The following is an 11,007-nucleotide window of genomic DNA, read 5'->3' on the forward strand; positions in this document are numbered from 1 at the left end:
TGTCTGGCACCTCATTGTTGGTGACTGCAAGCCCTGAAACGTCGACGACGATTACTAGGTGTTGGAGGTCAATTGACATGTCCGACCTGTAACTTGTGACGCACTGACAGACCTCTCGAATGGGGAACGGAGGACCCTACTTCACACCCGATTGCAACCCTCCTGCCATCCCAGAGATGCGTTCCAGCATAGGTCGAAATGTGTAACCACAACGTTTGCTGAAGGGGAAATCGATGAAAATTTTGAGACTTTGGTTGCTGTTATTCGCAACATGTGAAGTTCTCTTGTGGTTTCTCCAAAGTAGGCTTACAGCATCTAGGGATCTCTGGATATATATCGAAGCACTGCTCCTGGTTCCTACAGAGATGGGCGGGAACCCTTTGTGTCTATTAAGGGGAGTTGGAATGCCCTATCTCGCCAATGTTAAATTTGCTAACTTTGTGTACCTTTTTCTTTGGAACTATTATCTTCAGAACTTTGAAATTCTGGCAGAGGTTTTCAGCATATATTGTGAGCCCACTGAACTAGAACCAATGTTTTCTTTTTGTTGGTATAGTATTTATGAATTTTTTACCATTAAGCCATTTTTTATTGGAAAAAGTATAACATAAACTTCCCTAGTTCAGAGAATAAGCCAGTTCTTGTCATGATTCTAGTTCAGTGGCCTCTTTGAACTGTTTTGCAGCATTTCTGAAAATTTGAATGTTGTTGGTTGAGTGGTTTATGAGATAAAGGTACATGTAACACTAAAAATGTCAAATGCCAGAAAATGCGATTAAAGTAATTTATTATGAAAATTCACAAATACCTTTTATTCTATTATCAAAAGTGTCCAGCAGAGTAATCAGGGTCATCTTCTAGTTCTTCTTCTTCACCTAGAAGCTTTCTTCTCCTTGCTGCCCTTGCTTTTTTTGTATTAAATTCAGCTGCATACTGAGCCTTCCTTACTCGCACGCTGTCCAGAAGCTGAAGACCTCTGATGGTGTTGATACCAGGAGCAATGCCGAGCCTTGCCATGACCTTTAGCCTACCCATATGACCATCATTGAATGAAATAACAGCATCACTGACTCCCCATTTCAATGTTTTTATCCCAACAAATACATTCTTAGGTACACGAGTCCAAATGAGGTTGTTGAACGACTCGTTTTGATTCTGGGTACAACCATGAAGACATTTTCGCAGAAGATCAGGATGCCCCAAGTCTCTATATATTGGTTTAATTACTTCCATAACAGCCAATGGAATATAATTTTTATGGTGATAAGGATCCCCAGTAGCTTGAGATTTTCTATAATTGCACCATGACTGAGGACCATCTGGACAAGCAAAATGTTGAGGATTATCATCAGTTGATGATCGATGTAAATATGTGGCCCATACAGCTTGTCTCATTTCCTGCAAATTATTTGCATTATTTCTTATTGCCATACCATAGTATTGTTGTAATTCATTTATAATTTTATCTGACAGGCGACCTCTAATGGTTTTACCATCTGACAAAATTTTGTCCTTCAGATTCTGTTTCAGTTTCCTTAGACGAGTGCCCATTCGTTTCTGAACATGACCGACACATTCTAGTTTAGTTATTGTCTTATTGACATATGGCATGGATTCTGTAACACTTTTGTATGCCTTGGAGTCCCCATCTCCAAGGAATTTTGTGTAAAATACTCCCCGTTCTTTTTCTGATCTGCTAAACATTTTCACAGCAGCGGCAGCCTCCATGCCTCCACTCGTACCTTCATAATTCTTGCTACATATGTGAGCTGCTTCTATCTTACCAGATGCACAATGGTAACAATGTTTAGTGAGCACTTCATAGTCCAAAACTTTACCGCTGTCCACACTAGTAACAGTAGCAACAGCATTTTTGGATGTGTGACCCCTTTTCTGCCAGGTTCCATCAAAAGCAACAGGGATATCTGGGTTTCCTTCATTTATATATTTTGCTTCACTGGCAGCAGCTTTCATTGATAAATCTGCTACAGACTGAACAGCATCTCCTATCACTTCAGTGTAATTGTCAATTTTAGCAGGTGGAGGTGGAAGATTCATTATGGCACAAAATGTTTGAGCAGCAGTATGTCCTTTACCAATTGCTCTCATTGCATACATTAGCCTGATATTACTCTCAAACAAATTGCTACTGCATGTTTTAGAGCTCCAAAAACAGGTCTCATTTTCACAACTGGCACAAACTATAGCAATTTTGCAGGAAAGTCCTATAGATTTTGTTATGTTCATATCAAAAGAACCTCCACAAAGATTACAACACAAACATTTCTTCATAAACTCAGTAAAAACAGGAAAGTCGACTAAAACATATTGTTCATTAGAAGCTTCATCTGTAATTTCACTTGCACAGTTTGATAACTTCTTTTTTGATGCACTGGTGGGCGTGTCTCCTTCACACATCTCAGCTGTACAAACGTCAGAACTTTCACCAGCATCAACAGGTGCTGAAGCAGAATCACTTGAACAAACGTTATTTGTAAATCTATTACCGCGAAACTTTCGCTTTTTAAATAATGATGCACTCCTAGGCATCGTAGAAACTACGCACTCACCACTGAAAGTCAAAACAAGACAGATAACAAACTCCAAATGAGCGACAAACTAAACTCGAGGCTCAAAACAAACACTCACAGATCAAAAACTGAACAATAAACACAGCTAGTCGTAAAAACAATGGTACCTATGGAAGGATCAAAGATTCTACAACTGAAGAGTGAAATCCACAGCCTTCTATATGTAATGTTTTCGGAAATGCGAAGATTTAAATGTGTACAAATCACAAGATGGGTAACTTTGCTGGGCGCACATGTAATTTTGAAAAATTAAATAAAAATACTTCCAATTGGAATTTCTTAACAAATTTTGCACCATTTTAAGCAGAAAATTTCAAATTAAGTTATAAGGTTAAAAACTGAAAATGTGAATTTTTTCCATTTTCCGGCATTCCAACTCCCCTTAAGTGTGCCAGGAATTCCCATTTCTCTGGAAGCGAAGTGCATAGCATATTGAAAAAAAAAAACTCCAAGGTGCCTGTTCTCCAGAGCCCACCTATCACCACCCACTGCGCCATCATAGAACTAGTCCACAAGTGTTTTAATGCTCGCAGATGAAATGGTTATTTATTGCGGACTGACGTAGAAAGGAAAGCACATTTTCTTCATTCTTGTGAAAAGGTTAGTAAACTGAAGGACCTTTGTAATACAGGATCAATTAGTTGCTTGCTATTGTGGTCGATTGTGTTAAACAAGTAACTGCAAGGAAAAACACATGGGAAATGGTGGTACAACGAAATGAATCGTGTATGATTCATTTTAGAATCAACCTAAGTCTTTGCACGTGTACTTTACTACTGCGTTTGATTAGTTGTATGGGTTTACTATCGCAATGTGTAAATTATCAAGTAGCTTAATGCAGGAAACAAAATTTCTTGACTTCCATGATTTTAGTGGATATTAGACAGAGGCGCCGCAAATTGTAACGTCGTAATCAACAAATGAAACAGTTATTATAATCAAAAGTACACAACTTATAGATAATACGTAATGAACAAACGGCAGTCTGATTACAACAGCTCAGCATGCTAGTTACATAATGACAGTCCTTTATTAAGTAGATAAGTGAATTGTACGTATGTAATATCGATAAGAGCCCAAAATATATTATTTCAGATGTGTATAATGTAATATGTGGTGATTGTGATAAATTTTATGTTGGACAAAAAGAGAACAACTTCAAAACGAGATTTAGAGGACATGCTGACTATAGTGACGCCAATCCCTGAGATTTCAGTGCTCACTTACGAGAATGCAACCATTCTGCAAATGACATTAACGAAAACATCACCATTCTCTATAAAGCGGAAAAAGGGAGATTCTAAATATTCCATAAGCAACTGAAATATATACACATTTGACAAAACAATCAGACAACCTTTTTAATGAACAAATATTACAGTGTTTTAACTGAATGGAGTCTACGTCATGCACGTAAGAATTGTCTAATTTGATATGATATGTGGGACTACATTGCAATCTTATCCCTTTTGTGTATTCTACCTTCACATTCCAATTGTCAAAAACATAATTTTATGAATGCATGTCACAGATATATATATATATATATATATATATATATATATATATATATATATATATATATAAAAGTATGTTCTTACAAATAACAAAAGATAGGTAATGTAGACTTCTTGACCTGTCAGTTCCATGTTTACTCAGTTTCATGTTTACGCCACATGACATTCGTGTCAATCATAATCAAGAACTGTCACTGCCTAAGAAAAGTTGCCAGCAAAGAAACATACATGACAAACTGTGTACTATGTTATAGTACATATTTCAGATCTGATCGTATTAACTGACAAGCATGTCATGGCTCTAGAAGTGCATAATGTAAGCAGACTTATTTTACTGCTATATATGTATAGCTATCATTTTGTAGAAACTTATGCACATACAGCAGTTTGTTACTCTGTATCAGATGCCAATGATGATGGGTTATAAATCTGAAAGCCGGTTTTGGCAAATAAACACTTCTAGTGCAGCTCATGGTGAACAGAAAATGTCCTTTAAGAAGTAACTGAAAGCTACGGAGCACCATGCATTCAAGATTTTTGCATGCATTATGTTGCATGGGTGCAGTATTTCAATTTGTGGAATGGAGTTTCATGCCTGTTGCACCTGATCGGTCAATACAGGGACGGCTGATGCTGTTTGTACTTGGCACTGGAGTTGTCGTCCGATGATGTCACATATGTGCTCGATTGGACATAGATCTGGCAATCGAAGAGGCCAAAGGAACACGTCGACACTCTGTAGAGCATGTTAGGTTACAACAGCGGTGTGCGGCCGAGCGTTATCGTATTGGAAAACACCCTCTGGAATGTTGTTTAAAAAAATGGTTGAAATGGGTCTGAGCACTATGGGACTCAACATCTGAGGTCATCAGTCCACTAGATTTAGAACTACTTAAACCTAAGGACATCCCACACATCCATGCCCAAGGCAGGATTCGAACCTGCGACCGTAGTAGCAGCGCGGTTCCGGACTGGAGCGCCTAGAACCGCTCGGCCACTGCGGCTGGCTGTTGTTCATGAATGGAAGCACAAAAGGTCGAATCACCAGACTGACGTACGAATTTGCAGTCAAGTGCGTGGGATAACCACAAGAGTGCTCATGTTTTCATACGAAATCGCATCCCAGATCATAACGCCAGGTGTGGATCCAGTGTGTCTAGCACGTAGACAGAATGGTTGCATGCCCTCAACTGGTCCCCTTCTGACCAACACACGACCATTATTGGCACAGAAGCAGAACCAACTTTCAGCAGAAAATACAACAGACTTCTACCTGCCCTTCACTGAGCTCATGCTTGACACCACTGAAGTCGCAAATAGCGGTGGTTTAGAATCACTGGAATGCACGCTACAGGGCGTCTGGCTCGGAGCTGTCCTTGAAGTAACCGCTTTGTAACAGTTTCTTGTGTCACTGTGGTGCCAACTGCTGCTCAAATTGCTGTTGCAGTGTAGAATGATGCTGCAGAGCCATGCGCTGAACATGATGGTCTTACCTCTCAGTAGTGCCACGTGGTCGTCTGGGGCCTGGTTTTCTTGCTATCACACATTCTTGTGACCACCGCTGCCAGCAATCATGTACAGTGGCTACATTCTTGCCAAGTCTTTCTGAAACATTACAGTAGTAACATCCACCGTCTAGTAGCCCTCTTATACGACCCCATTAAAACTCAGTGAGGTGTTGATAATGACATCTATATCGCTTTAAAGGCATTCTAGACTAACATCAACTCATCACGTCCAATGTCAAAGGTAACTAACGCTCACGACCATTACAGCGTGTATTTAAAGCAAACCAGATTGGCATCCCCCTTGTGACGCTACTAGCACCACTCTTATAATACTGACGCGAAATCTGAATAAACCTCTTTCAGATATACTGAGTGGACCAGAAAAATATAAATACTCTTTGATGGTCATTATTAATGGAACAAAGCGAGATATCGTTACAATTGTTGTACGGGGGAATATTATTTTATATTTTCAAATTGACCACCATTAGCAATCAAACAACGTCGACTTCACTGAATTTTTGACTGAACTACTGCTGTCTGTGTTGATGGTGTGTGAGCCACACAGGACTCCTCGATGGTTTCTCTTAGATCGTTCAATGTAACTCGCTTCTGTTGATAAATCCATTTTTCAAGGACCCCCACGGGTAGAAGTCAAGAGGTGTAAGGCCAGGACACCATGATGGGTACTCAACAGCTCCTCGTGGCCAATCCATCGTCCAGGTCAATTTTCATCCTAGTGGGCTTTAACATCTTTGTGGTAGTGAGGTGGACCGCCATCTTGTTATGGGTAAAGTCTTTAATTTCCAAATACCTCTCGGATGGCGGGTAAAATCGATGTTTGCCCCATATGAAGAGACTTCAAAGATGAAGGGCCAACCAAGACGCGCGGTGACAGGCCACACCACACTTTAACATCTGTAGATTAACCTTGCAGCCTTCAGAATTCGTCGTAACCTTGATCGTCTTACTCCGCTTTCATGTGCACCCTGCATGACAGATTTCTGAGATGTTGCAAGACAGCAGCACTGGAAGCTGGACTTGTTAATGTTTTTGGTCGGCCAGACCTTTCCTTATCCACATTCTGAAGAGTACCGTCGGTTGCTATAAAATGTTGTACGTGTTGGAGACTGAGTTCCGTATTCATTACGCCATTGCCGTTGTATCTTCACCACATTTCCGTACTTCCAGTACGACTTCTACACGACCTTGCGTAGCTCAAACAACAGTCTTACTTCATTCATTGCTGCACTGTAATCTGAGAGAAAACGCTAAATCTGGTGATACAGTTTTATCCCTTACACTTTTGTCTTTAAGATATCGTTTTTGCGTCCACATCGGAAACTCTCTGTAACCGCTGCAGCAGGTGGAAAGACCCTTTTCGGCCAGAACATTGGTAATCGGCAGGAATTTTCGAAGCTCTCCTGTGACAAAATAATTTTGTATAAGTCATTTTCAATATATTTTCTGTCAGCATGTGTAGATTAATTAAAAATATTAAGTTGTAACAAGATTTTGACGTGCTGAAGCAAAAGTCATTTCTTCTCCCAAAACATCGAGACAAAAACGAGCACCGAATACAGGGTTTTGAAGATATCACAAAGTGGCTACGTAAGCTGATAGAGAATTCAATTTAGAATCCCAGATTCCAATTGCTATTAAAATTATGTCTACCGTTCTCAAGCTGTGTTTCCCGCCAATATGAAAAATACGCTTTCGCGAAAAACGCATTTAAGTTTTGGGTTACATTTATTTTTGTAGTTAAGTTAAACATAGTTCCAGTCAGTGATCGCTGAACTATATAGCAATCCTTCCAGATCCAAAAGCTCGTCTTCCACCATCTTCTTCTTCGTCATGTTGCTTGTCAGTTAGCACTTACAACTCAACGCAGACCCCGCCGCGCGGGGTAGCCGAGCTGAGGCGCCTTGCCACGAATCGCGAGGCTCCCCCCGTCGGAGGTTCGAGTCCTCCCTCGGGCATCGGTGCGTGTGTTGTCCATAGCGTAAGTTAGTTTAAGTTAGATTAAGTAGTGTGTGAGTCTGGGAACCGATGATCTCAGCAGTTTGGTCTCATGGAAACTTACCACAAATTTGCAATTTCCAAACGCCGCTGTTCTCGTTTGTTAAGTGAAGGCTGTCGACCACTGTGTTGTCCGTGGTGAGAGGTAATGCCTGAAATTTGATATTCTCGCCGCATTTTTGACACTGTGGGTCTCGTAATGTTGAATTCTCTAACGATTTCTGAAATGGAATGTCCCATACGTATAGCTCTAACTACCATTCCGTGTTCAAAGTCTGCTAAATCTAGTAGTGCAGCCATAATCTCGTCGGAAACCTTTTCACGTGAATCAGCTGAGTACAACCGACAGCTCTGCCAATGCACTGCCCTTTTATACGATACATCCGCTATACGTGTATGTGCATATCGCTTTCCCATGACACTTTTTTTTTTTTTTTTTTTTTTCCTTCTCTCTACTGCTCTGTCGCGTAATTTTTTTTTTCGTTAGCTCGGTTCTGAATAATTCATTAATGTCTCACACAAAGAGGAAGGTACTAAAGATACTATCTGATCAACAATATCCGGACGCCCCTATGTAACGCGGAATTAACCACTAGATGTGCCCGCTAGAGGCAGACTCATTACTATAAAAGGAAGCAGGAAGTATTATGTTGTCAGCAGAGAAGCAGTAGATCCGGATAGCTCAGTGACTTCGGATGTAGACTGGTCATTGGATGTCACCTGAGTAGCAAATCCATGAGCGACTTTTCTACCCTTCTAAAGGGCCCAAGTCGACTGTTAGTGATACGATTGTGAAATGCGACAGGTGTGTATATCATGAGAAATAGCAGTTCGTTTGGGATGTTTGCCATTATGAGCGTCTTTGGATGCCTGAAGACGTGAGTCTCAGGCATCCAGACCTTAGACTCTTTGACTACCAGAGGTAGGTCGGTAGAGAACGAGTGAGTGGGTCAGCTGCAGAGAGATAGAGTCAGAGAGAGATACAGAGAGAGTCGACAGTGGGTGAGGAGCTCTGATGGCGGACGTTCCGAATAGAGAATGAATTAATTGGAGATGCTTCTGATCACAGAGGATAATTTCCGAGATGACTTTATAGAGATACAGCGTATTTGGAAAAACTTGAACCGTTGCAATTTCTGCAAACACTAACTGCGAACTATTGCAGAGTTAAGATTACATTGTGTCCAACAGTATCTGCGTTTTGGTATCCAGGGCGATTTATCAGTCTTGTGTTCAGAATCATAATTATTATTCGCCAACCTCAACTTTCAGTTGTAAATACTTCATAAGAAAAGCAAAAAGTAAATTTTCCGTAACTTAAATAGTGTTTGTCAGAATTACGTTTTCATAGTATGACAATGCTAAGGAAAGATCATGGTTTCATGTTAATGTGATTCACTCCTGTTTTATTAAAGAGATCGGGATACTAATGTAATTTTCAGATGATCTTTATATTCATTTGCAATTATTTCACAAAATTTATCCTTACTGAATGCAAAGCGCAACGATACTGCGCTGTAACGCCGTGGACAGTGAGTTGCATTTTCGGAAAGATAACGGTATTCTCGTTCACAAAAGCAACTAAAAGGCCATTTTCAGTGCCGTGATTTATTTCAGAATCATGTAGTTCAGAATTTCATATACGGAGCAGAGCTGAGTTATCCGTTGCCAAGGTAAGAAACGATTATAGAACTCAAAAGGACTTTCTGAGACGAAATTAAGGAACCGTATTCGTTTACAAAATATTGATATGATTCAGTTGATGCATTTTCTAATGGGGCACAGTTTTAATAAGCAATAATTAGTGTGTTGTGATTTATGAGCAAACATTTCTGTGCACTGTAGATACTATTTGTACTCAATTTTATTTACAGATTGTAGATTCAGTGTAGAATAGATGGCACCACGCACATCGAAAATAATTTGAAAAGTTGGCTACTCTAGATCAGAATAAATGGGTGACTCTGTAATTAACATTTAATGTACGAGGGTCATTCAATAATTAAAGAGACAAATTGGTCTGGGGAAAAAACTGTTAGTAGGGCAAGTTTGGCACTTTTATGGCTTTAAGTTGGCATCACTGGGATGAGCCCTGATCAGCTGATGTATCAACATTGTTTTGTTTACAACCTTAAAAATACGTTTCAGGATGTCGAGTCCGCTTGAAACGCCCACATTAGTTGAACAACTTTCTGTTATTCGTTTTTTACTTGCTGAAGGCTAGAAACCAGTGAATATATACTGTAGAATGTCTAAAGTTTATGGCGAAGGTTGTATGAATCGTGTAAATTTTTGCAAGTGGGTAGAGCTGTTCAAAAATGGTCGCTACTCAGTGACTGACGAACAACGTTCTGGCCGACCAGTTGCAGTTTCAACCCCATCACTTGGAAGTCTAACTGATTACATTGTTCGTGCCGACCGCCGTATGAAGTGGAAATGATAGTTGACAAAGTTCAAGTTATCACTGGTACAGTTCATAAAATTATCTGTAACAAGCTGACGTACCGCAAGACACGTGAAAGATGGGTCCCAAAGGAGTTCACGCGGCTACACAAGGAAACAAGTTTGAGAGTGTGCACAGAGCTAAAGGAACGTTATGAAAGAGCAGGTGAGCACTTCCTCAACAAAATTTTAACTTGTTATGAAACTTGGGTTCACTATTATGAGCCAGAATCAAAAAGACAAAGCATGGAGTGGAAGCTCACCAACCCACCTATCAAGAAAAAATTCAGATCCCAAGCATCAGCAGGAAAAGTCATGTTGACGGTGTTTTGGGATGCTGAAGGTCCAGTTTTTGTATGGTTATCTCGAAGAGGAGCGTACAACGAACAGCCAATACTACCTGGAATTGCTTTTAAACAAGGTGAAGCCAGCCATGAGAAAGAGACGTCGTGGATCTCAGAGGAGAGGTATGATTCTCCAACAAGACAACGCACGTCCTCATATTGTTCAGCTAATCCGTGAAACCATCGACAAAACGGGCTGAGAAGTACTGCCTCACGCCCCTTGCAGTGCTGATTTAGCACATAGTGATTTCCATTTGTTTGGTGCACTGAAGGAGGCATTATGTGGGAAGAGGTTCCAGAACAACGAAAACTTGAAAAAGTTTGTGGGACATTGGTTCAAACACCAAGATAAAGAGTTCTTTGCGGCCGGGATGAAAAAAAGTTTGTAGCCCTTTGGAACAAGTGCATAAATGTTCAAGGGGATTATATTGAAAAGTGGAAAAAGTATTGTTTTGTAAAAATAAATGCTTTTTTTCCACACTCTGTCTCCAATTATTGAATGACCCTCGTGTTTGTTTTCACATTGCTAGCGAGAGGTTTTGTCACGCAAAGTTTCCAATTACCAAGTTTAAGCGTATTAGTTTCA

The sequence above is a fragment of the Schistocerca serialis genome, chromosome 2 (assembly GCF_023864345.2).
Source record: "Schistocerca serialis cubense isolate TAMUIC-IGC-003099 chromosome 2, iqSchSeri2.2, whole genome shotgun sequence".
Classification (NCBI taxonomy): Eukaryota; Metazoa; Arthropoda; class Insecta; order Orthoptera; family Acrididae; genus Schistocerca; species Schistocerca serialis.